Source organism: Plecotus auritus (assembly GCF_963455305.1).
Source record: "Plecotus auritus genome assembly, chromosome: 4".
In the NCBI taxonomy this organism is placed as follows: Eukaryota; Metazoa; Chordata; class Mammalia; order Chiroptera; family Vespertilionidae; genus Plecotus; species Plecotus auritus.
This window is the reverse complement of record NC_137775.1, coordinates 91,213,149-91,222,950: the sequence shown is the minus strand read 5'-3', so window position 1 is coordinate 91,222,950 and position 9,802 is coordinate 91,213,149. Positions and strand designations below refer to the sequence as shown.

At 46.8% G+C, this 9,802-nt stretch overlaps 1 protein-coding gene across 2 annotated transcripts in view; it reads left to right on the top strand.

The window, feature by feature from the left end:
- The first annotated feature begins 306 nt into the window (after positions 1-306).
- BICRAL (BICRA like chromatin remodeling complex associated protein) overlaps positions 307-9,802 on the top strand; it is an 89,022-nt gene continuing 79,526 nt past the window's right edge. For both annotated transcript variants that reach the window (XM_080663189.1, XM_080663188.1), the window contains exon 1: positions 307-442. The gene's annotated coding sequence lies outside the window, so the exon portion shown is untranslated. The remainder of the gene's footprint in view (positions 443-9,802) is intronic.

Genomic DNA, 9,802 nt, shown 5'->3' with positions numbered 1-9,802 from the left:
TTGTAGATTTTAATTTTTTTAAAGGGCCAAATAAACCTGTTTCTTGAGTAAACCAGTACATTTCTGAAGTTAGCAAAAAATCCCAAAGGAAACAGGAATTAACATCTTTGGAGCTCGATTAAAACAATTTTTTTAAATTAAAAAAATCCTAATCTTCACATTTTTTTTGCTAGGCGAGAACCGAAGTTTGGAGGTAGACGAGCAGGCGAGCGTTTGCCCGGGCGCAGAGCATGAAGGCCGGGCGGGCGCGGGGAGCGGGCGCCCGCCGCCCGGCGCGGGGGTGAGCGAGAGAGAGAGAGCGGAGCGCGTGTGGCCGGCGCCGCTCGGCCGGGAGCTCCCGCGCCCGCGCCCCGCGCCCCGCGCCCGCCGCCGCCGCCGCCGCCGCCGCCCCTGGTGCGATGGCGCAGAAACCCCGTTGACAAGGCACTGCTTTTTCATGACGGTGAGTTTCCCTTTGAGTGTATTATAATTTTGTGATAAAAATTTCAAGGAGAGAAAAAAAAACCACACAGCCTCCTTCCTCTGCCTCTTTCCTTCGGGGAGGGGACCGGCGCGGGAGGGGGGCCTGGAGATCTCTCTCCAGCAGACAGAAAAGAAAGAGGAGCAAATTAAACACCGAGTTGCCAAAACCAGGATATTAGGTTTCAGCCCAGAGAGCTATTGGCTAAGGCTGTGTTTTTTTTTGGGGGGGGGGGGTGGGTTTGTGGGTGGGTGATGGTGGTGGTGGGTGGATGTTTAATGGACACGGAGGACAGGGGAATCGAGTGTTGATGCCTTTCCCAGCGCCGCCCGGGCCCGGGAAGACCAAGTTCAGTGTCTCGGGCGGGGGCGCGGGGCCGGCGGCGGGGCCCGGCCGGGGGCGCCGCGGCGGAGTGGGGGCCCAGCGCCTTTTTTTTTTTTTTTTCCCGCGGATGCAAATTTCTGGAGCAGGGAGAGGGAGAGCCCGGGAAGGGGGTGGCGTGGCGGTTGGTGGCGGGGAGCAGAGGGGAGGGAAGCCTTTAATGACTCATTGATTGAGCCGGTTTAAAATTAGTTGTGTGCGCGAGTGTGAGTGCTTTCCGCCCCCCGAGCCGCCGGGAGCGGGAAGGCGGGCGCGGCGGGCGCGGGAGGACGGCGCGGGGCCGGGCCGGGCAGGGAGGGCTGGTGACGGCGGCAGGAAGAAAAATCAGCTCCCAATCTCCTCCCCTCGGCTCCCCCCTCGGCTCCCTTCTCTCTCGGAAGCTCTTGGGTGTGAATTGCATTTTCTTTCTTCTCCGCAAAATGGACCCCGCGCCTCGGCAGGGGGAGGGAGAGGGCGGCGGCGGGGAAGGGTCGTTTTCCACCCCGGCTTCCTCTCGCCGCCTGTGCGGGCGGCCGCGGCGCGGAGCCGGCCGGCGGCGCTGGGAGAGTTCGGGCCGCCCGGCCCCCCAGCCCCCCGGCCTGCTTCTCGGCACGCGCCTGCCGCCGGCCCTTCCCCGCCGGCCCCGAGCACCGCCAGCGCCGCGCCGGCCCCACCAGCTTGCGGCGGCTTGGACCGGGCGCCTCCTGCGGGGACCGCGGCGGCCGGAGAGGGGAGACTGGCGGCGCTCTGTGGGCCGAGAGTGCGCGGGCCAACACGGTTCGGCACCCCCCCCCCCCCCGAGTCGCCCCGAGCGCGGGGTCTGGCGCGGGGCGGCGGCGGCGGTTGGAGGTGCTAAGATGGCGCTGGGCCTGGCCGGTCGCCAGGGCTAGTGGCGCAGTTGCTCCGCGGGCGCCATCTTCCCCGGCGGCGCGGGCGGCGCCCTCGGTGGGCACCTCGCCGGCCCGGGGCCGAGGGTTCGGGGCGAGGGGCAGCCGCGCTCCGGGGGCTGGAAGCTGCCGCTGGGCCAGGCCTGCGTGGCTGTCCCTCCCCGGGTCCCCGGAACCCCGGGCCCAAAGGCCGCCGGCTTCACACCACCGTGTGTGAAGCCCGGCGCGGGCTGCGTGCTGCCCGGCGGCCGCTGGGGTCCCTCCCCGAGCCCGCTCCCCGCGGCCGACATCGGGCGAGGGGCCCCGGTCTCTGTGCGGCTTGGACCGGACGCTTGGTCTCCCCGGCCTGGCTCGCCGGGCGTTGAGCCTGTTCCTCCGCGGCCAGTGAAGGCGGAGAGCGAGGCAGGCCCGGTTACAGCCGCAGGAAACTGCCCAGGGCCGTGTCCGCCGGCCTCCCAGCAACGGGGTTCTCCGTAGCGACTCTGCTTTATTTTTTTAGTTGGTGGTATTTTAAAATAACCCTGGAGAGACATTTATCTGCTTATCAAATTGTGGGTAGGCAATGGGTTCCAGGGATTTGAAACTTCTTGTTGGCTTTTGTATTAGCTATTCCCATCAGCAGTAAATTAAGCGTCTTAGAACTCCCTTCCTCTCTCTCTAAAATCAATAGAAATATTAAAAACAAGAACAACCAAACAGAACTGTCCTGTGTTGTAGGTAGTCTCTTTCTCACCAATATGAGGTTTCTCAGTTCCCTAACTCACTTAGCTGTTTCCTTAAAAGCATCCATGAGTGTCTGTCCTGCGGTAGCCCCACATTAAGAGACAGATAGGATTGAGCTTCGTGTACATTGTTACTGGAAAGATGATTGGGAAGAGGAAGAAAGTCTGCTAAGCTTTGCTCTCTTTAGGAGTCCACAGAGATGGAAAGTAGATAGTTAATTTCTAGTGGATAAAAGTAACATAGTGGCAGCCAGTGTGTCCTTATGTTTAAAAAAACATTCACTATATGGTATAGCATCCTGAGAGCTGTGCTTGATGCTTTATTTAATTCCTGTTTATCATATCAGCCCAGCAATAATGGTCTTATTCTCTATTTACCAGGTAAAAATGACATTGGATTAAAAAAGCCAATGTTATTGGCTCTGCACCTATAGTGTCCAAATCTGAGCAATAGAATCCACTGGTGTGTGTGGCGGGAGGGGAATATCGAATCCACTGGGGAGATGTTTTTAAAGAGATTTGCAACATCACCTCTTCATTTCTTAGGGCCATTGGTTTCTTTCCCAAAGGTCCAATGGGTTAAATAATCTGAGTTTTAAGTTGACTCTTCACTTTACAACTTCTTGATAACTCTAACTCTCTTCAATTTTGAAATTCTGGCCCACCCAGGACCTCCTGCATCTGAATAGGTCAGGGTCAGTGTTACGACAAAGCTCTCCAGGTGACCAGTGTGCCACAAACACCCATTCAGAGCATCGCTGCACCGCACTGCACTGCACTGGCTGGCTCTTTAGTTGGACCACGAGACTTGGTCCATATCATTCTGAGTTTTCAGCAGTTTATTGCATCATTCTCATTTTAATTTTTCTCCTGTAGCTGCCATTTATCAAAGTGTCAAAACTGTTACAGAAAGGTGGCTTAGGTATCCTGTGACTTTAAAATCTCAGTACATTTTTAAAACCCTGTCTCAGTCTAGTGAGAAGTTGACAAACAGACTTCTAGGTCTAGATGGGGCAGCTAGCTTATTCAAGACAATTATGCAACAAAAATAGAGTTGAATGTGGGATTGATAAATTAGGAATAGGTTAGAAAAGATCCTAAAATATAGTAAAAGCCTAAAGATAAATCCTTGGAAGAAAGGGTGTGTTTTTTTCTGATTTTTATCTTTTGGGTTTCGGTTGGGGAAGTAGGATGGGGAAATTATTCTAAACATGAGCCTGATAAGAAGAGTTCGCATAAAGTCACAGCAGGTCAGGAAGAAGCAGAGCCAGTGGTGATGACTAGCCAACCTGACCAAAATGAGAACCAAGTCAGTGATGAAATCATGAGCTGCTCTGGATTGAGGACCACATACTTACTTTGTGCTTTCCCTTCTTTATTCTTAAATCACTGTTGTGTTTAGTAATTGCTAGGGGAAATGGTTGAGGACTTTGACTTCTTGATGTAAAAATTATATGTCCACATTTTAAAATGTGTATAAGGAGCCGCTATTGAATACCTGTGTGCAGTCTAGAACAGTGGGTGGTGGAGCTCTGGTCTTTGCCTCTGTGGCTTTTCTCCCCTTGTTTTTCATGGTCATTGCCAAAGTAATTATATTCTTTGACTAAAATCCAAGTAAGCTTGAAAGGAAGGGAAATCTAAAATAAACCTGCTGAGAGGGACACAGTAGCTTCTTTATTCTAAGACAGACAAGATCTCTGCCCTCAGGGAATTTACAGTACAGTGGGGAAAACAGGAAATAAGTAAACAAATAAGATAATCACAGATTAAGAAAAATTATTAGAAGTTAATAAGCTGGTGAATCTAAAGAAGTGCGTTATGGGAAATGACTGGCCAGTAGGAGTCAAGGAGTGACCCTTTGAAGAGGTGACACTGTGTTGGGACTTGAAGCATGAGCTTGTGCTGGCCGTGTGGAAGCTGGGGAGCCATTCCTGCCCGGGAACTAGTGCCAAGACTGGAAAGGCCCAACGGTCATGGGTGTTAGAGAGGAGCAGGAGGAGTAAGATGGCGGTGGAGAGATCCTACGGGGCCATCTTGTGTTAGGCAGAACAGGGGTTTGGGGATTTTAGTTTAATGAGAATGAGCTTTTGAAGGGCTTTCATTGGGACAGTGATGTGTTTTCATTTTTAAAGATCACTGGCTTCTGTGTGAAGCAAGAGAGGAAGCAGGGAGGCTATTGGAATAGCTCTTGGTTGATGGTATCTTAGTATTGGAGATGGAGCAGAGTAGATGTTGGGTTCAGATATTTTGGGGGTGGAATCAGAAGTATTTACTGAATGGGTTGGCTGTGGAGGGAGAGAGGAATTAAGGATGCCTTCATGATTCTGGCCTAAGCCTTGGGGGCTGATGGTGCCATTTGCTGGTTGAAGACTGGAAGAGGAACAGGTTGTGTGGGGGTGGGGGAGACAAGAATTCTGTGCAAAACTTGTAATGTTTTTTAAATATTTGTGAGACATCCAAGTGAAAAGTCCAGTAGGCAGTACATACTCAAGGCGAGTTGAGAGGAGCAGACATAAATTTTGGGACTCACTAGCATATACATGGTACAGTATGTCATGGAACTGGTTGAGATTATTTGTGATCATAAAGGCCTTAAGATCAAGCTATAAAACACTTCCAGTGGCTAAAGGAGACTGAAAAGGTTCGGCCATTAAAGTGGGAGAGTGAGTTACCCTTTTCAAGAAAGGGGCTGATCCCTCTGCCGAATGCTGCCCAGAAGTTAAACCACGAGGATAGAGAAATAACCGTTTGGACTTGGCCACCCGGAGGTGGCTGTTTTGACAAGTAGCTTCACTGTCATATGGGGTTGGAAGCCGGATTGGATCACATCGAGAGAATGGGAAGTGAATGAGGACTGCTTGTTGATGAAGTTTTGTTGTAAAGTGAAGACAGAAACAGCACAGCAGTGATTGGGGAGAGAAGTGAGGTCAAAGATCTTTAAAAAACATTGATGGGAAATAGAAGAGCATATTCTACCAGTGGTCAGCAAACTCATTAGTCACCAGAGCCAAATATCAACAGTACAATGATTGAAATTTCTTTGGAGAGCCAAATTTTTTAAACTTAAACTTCTTTTAATGCCACTTCTTCAAAATAGACTCGCCCAGGCCGTGGTATTTTGTGGAAGAGCCACACTCAAGGGGCCAAAGAGTCGCATGTGGCTCGCGAGCCGCAGTTTGCTGACCACTGTTCTTGGCTAATGAAAATAGCCAGTAGGGAGAGACTAAGGCAGAAGAGAGAAGACTACCAAAAGAGCAGACTTCTTTTTTCTTTTAATATATATTTTTATTGATTTCAGAGAGGAAGGGAGAGGGAGAGAGCAACATCGATGAGAGAGAACCACTGATTCCGCTGCCTCCTGCACGCTCCACACTGGGGATTGAGTCTGCAACCGGTGCATGGGCCCCAAGGGAATCCAACCATGACCTCCTGGTTCATAGGTCAACATTCAACCACTGAGCAGAATTCTTGGGAAGGTGAGAAGGAATTCAAAACACAAGAGGAGGATCTGCCTTTGGTGGGAGCAAGAACACTTGCAGAGTAGCAAGAGAGAAGGCAGAGAATGTGGACACAAATGCAGGGTTTATGAATTGCAGTAGAATGTATGGTTTCTGTTTTCTTAGTGAAGTCTGGGGCAAGGCTAGCAACTTAAAGGAAGAAGGGGTGGGATGGTTTGATGTGAGAAGGACATCTCACCTGGGACAGCAGGACAGCGAACTCACTGGAAACTGAGGTAGGATTGCTGGGCATTTTTGACTGCCTGGCTGTGGCTTGGGTCTGAATTTAAGGTGAAACCAATAACATGTTAGTGCATGGTTTTTCTGCCAGCATCATTCAGCTGTTAGGAAGGAAACAGAGCTGGCAGGACATCACTTCTACCAAGAGTGGAGTTTTGCCTCCCAGGTGTGACAGAAAGAGAGGAGATGGGAAGTGGAGGTTGGTTACAATGGTGAACCCTGGAATGCTAGCCAGGAAGCAAAGCAAGAGGAGCTAATGGGGGTGGAGCCATGTATCTTCACCATGAAAATCATTCTTGGTTAAAAATGGGTTAATAGGCACAGAATTTCAGTTTGGGATGATGAAAAAGTACTGGAGCTGGATAGTGGCAACAGTCGCCTAGCAATGTGAATTTAATGCCACTGAACTGTACACTTAAAAATGGTAAATCTTGTCTGTATATTTTACCACAGTAAAAAATTTAACATGTAAACATTGTGGCAGGTACATGTTATTTCCATACTGCCTTGGGCTATTTGCAAAGTGTTATATTTTCTATGGAAGAAAGTAGTCTTAAATCAAACCTCAACTTACTAAGACTAAAGAGGCACTATTCGCTCATATCATGGTCCCAAATGTGAGTGTGGGGTGGGGCCCAGGAATCTTCCATTATTTCTCTGTTCACTGATTTATTTTAGGCCTTTAGCATAGCATTTAAAACAAGCTGGGCACTCAGTAAACATTTACTGACTAAATACTAGAGCACGCGGGTAGAGTAGAATGATGGGAACCAGAGGGAAACAGGTTCTAGAGACAGGTGGAGGTCAACAATGTCTTATCCCAGTGGTCGGCAAACTCATTAGGCAACAGAGCCAAATATCAACAGTACAACGATTGAAATTTCTTTTGAGAGCCAAAAACCGACTTCTGCGCATGGGCCACGAAGTTTCAATCGCACTATACATGTGGTATTTTGTGGAAGAGCCACACTCAAGGGGCCAAAGAGCTGCATGTGGCTCGCGAGCCGCAGTTTGCCGACCACTGTCTTATCCCATTAGAGGGCTGTGTGAGAAAAAGAATAAACAAGACCGTTGATGTGATTGTTTTCAGCATTTGACATTCTGATCTCTGCGGGTGATGGGAAAAATAAAATTATTTGGGGAGTGGAGAGAGAAAGAAGTTTTTCCTTTTTTAAAAATGAATTTATTGGGGTGATAGTGGTTAATAAAATTATGTAGGTTTCAGGGGTACAATGGAAATAAGTATTGGGAAATCATTTTTTAAAGATTCCAACAATACCAAGTGGAAGTATGTAGCACTCTTAACCTCCCTTTCTCCATTCTTTCCTCTGCATCTGCTGTCATTTGTGAGGTTCCTCTGTTCTCCAGTTGTCTACAGAATAGGTAATAGTAATGTGAAATTAGAGGACAGGAGAGTAGGGTAGATCAGTGGTCGGCAATCTCATTAGTCAACAGAGCCAAATATCAACAGTACAACGGTTGAAATTTCTTTTGAGAGCCAAATTTTTTAAACTTAAACTTCTTCTAATGCCACTTCTTCAAAATAGACTCGCCCAGGCCATGGTATTTTGTGGAAGAGCCACACTCAAGGGGCCAAAGAGCTGCATGTGGCTCGCGAGCCGCGGTTTGCCGACCACTAGGGTAGATGAAAGGACTCAGAACAGATGTCTACAATCTTCACTGAGAAGATAGCAAGGACATATGGCAGGGCAAAGGCAAAAGTTTTGAGTTTAAGGAAAGAGGAGTAAATTTGCAGAATGTGTCAGATGTGGGGGAAATGGATAAAAGAAATGGTACTTAGCTGGGATGAGGTAGTGTGAATTGGTAACACCAAATCCATCTGTCTGCATGAAACTGTTCTGATGTGATGAATAACATTCTGTATTAGAAGTGGAAAGTACAGTGGATGAAGGGCTGGCAGAAAGTGGTTAAACAAGTGTGGCGAGTGGGAGGGCTCACAGAAAAGGAATGAGTGTGGACTCTAAAGGCAGGCCCTACATTGAAACCTTGTAAGTAGTATCTCGATGAATGGGGATGGAGCCCAGGATGTGGCTCTGCTGGGGTGGCTTGCCCATTTGGAGTGCAGTTCTAGAGGTGGGAGATAGTTGACATCTGTTGTAAGGGAAGGTGAAAGAAAGAGTCTTGGGGAGAAGCAGTGGGGACTTTGACCTCTTTTTTCCTTACCTCCTATGTACCTCAATTCAGGAAAAGATCCTGAGACCTCCCTGTGCCAGGTCCCCTTAATCCTAATCAACTTTAATTTATATAGTTGTGATGTTTAAATTATAAATTCCTTTTAAATAAAGTTGTAAAGTTGAACATTTTCTGTTTTTGTGGGTTCTTTGGCTATCTTGAAAACACAAACACGTGTATTACCTGAATAAAAACCCTAAGTGTGTGGGAATGAGGTAGGAAAGGTATTGCCTCTCTAGAAAAGACTTATTTCAGCTCAACAAAATCCAGGATGCTTCACTGTGTCATCAGCAATTAAACTTTGTGTCCTAAAGTGTGGTTGAAACAATTTCACAAGGAAAACAAAATAGGGGAAAGAGAAATAATATTTGACAAACCTTAATATTATTTCAAGCACTAATGGGTTTAATATTATTAAATTCTCACAACAATCTTGTAGATCAGTTTTGTCTTCGTTTTCTAAATAATAAAACAGGTTTAGAAAGGATAACTTGCTGAAGATTACATTATTGTGGGACAGGGCTGGAATTTGAATGTATACCTCAGACCCATGCATCATACATTTTGCCATTGGTGTTAATCCTATGTATAAATTTAATCTACAAATAACTGCCTACCAGGTAAACAAACATTTTGTGGTCTTAAAATTGGATAACCTTTGTTTCAATAAGAGGAATAGGGAAAAATAGTGATTTAATGGCTAAATAAAAATTGTGACAAAAAAAAATACCTTGGGTGGATAGTCAAATTTTATGTCAAAGCAGTTATTCTGCCTCTTCTGCAGATAATTCAGTTTTTATTTGCATAATATGGTGAGTCAAACTTGGGGACCATTGTAGCTCCATATTTGGTAGCAATCATGGATTATAAATCATATCTTTCACTTTAAAAATCTTAATTGGAAGAGACTCTAAAATAAGACCTTTAAGATTGATACTGCATAGCTCATATTATCCTTTTGTTTTAAATATTGTCAGTATAAGCACAGTAATTATAGTACAGATTTTGGAGGAAAGTATTTGAAGTATACTGTGATTTGCTTTAAAGAAACGTTATTTTAAAGAGGGCATATTGTAAGTTGAATATAAGGTATATTTACTCAGTTGTGGCCAGTAAGAAGACAGCATGTCAAAATGAATAATTTTTCTTCTTTTTACTTTTCAAGAAAGCTTAGCCTTGATAGGCAACAGTAGTAAAAGGTCTAGAAACATTCTCACTGAGGATCCTTGAGTTCACTTGGGCTGACTTAGATCTTGAGTATTATGGCGCTCACTGTACAGTCTGAGCTAAATATTTTTTTTAAAATATATTTTATTGATTTTTTACAGAGAGGGATAGAGAGTTAGAAACATCTATCAGCTGCCTCCTGCACACCTCCTACCGGGGATGTGCCTGCAACCAAGGTACATGCCCTTGACCGGAATCGAACCTGGGACCTTTCAG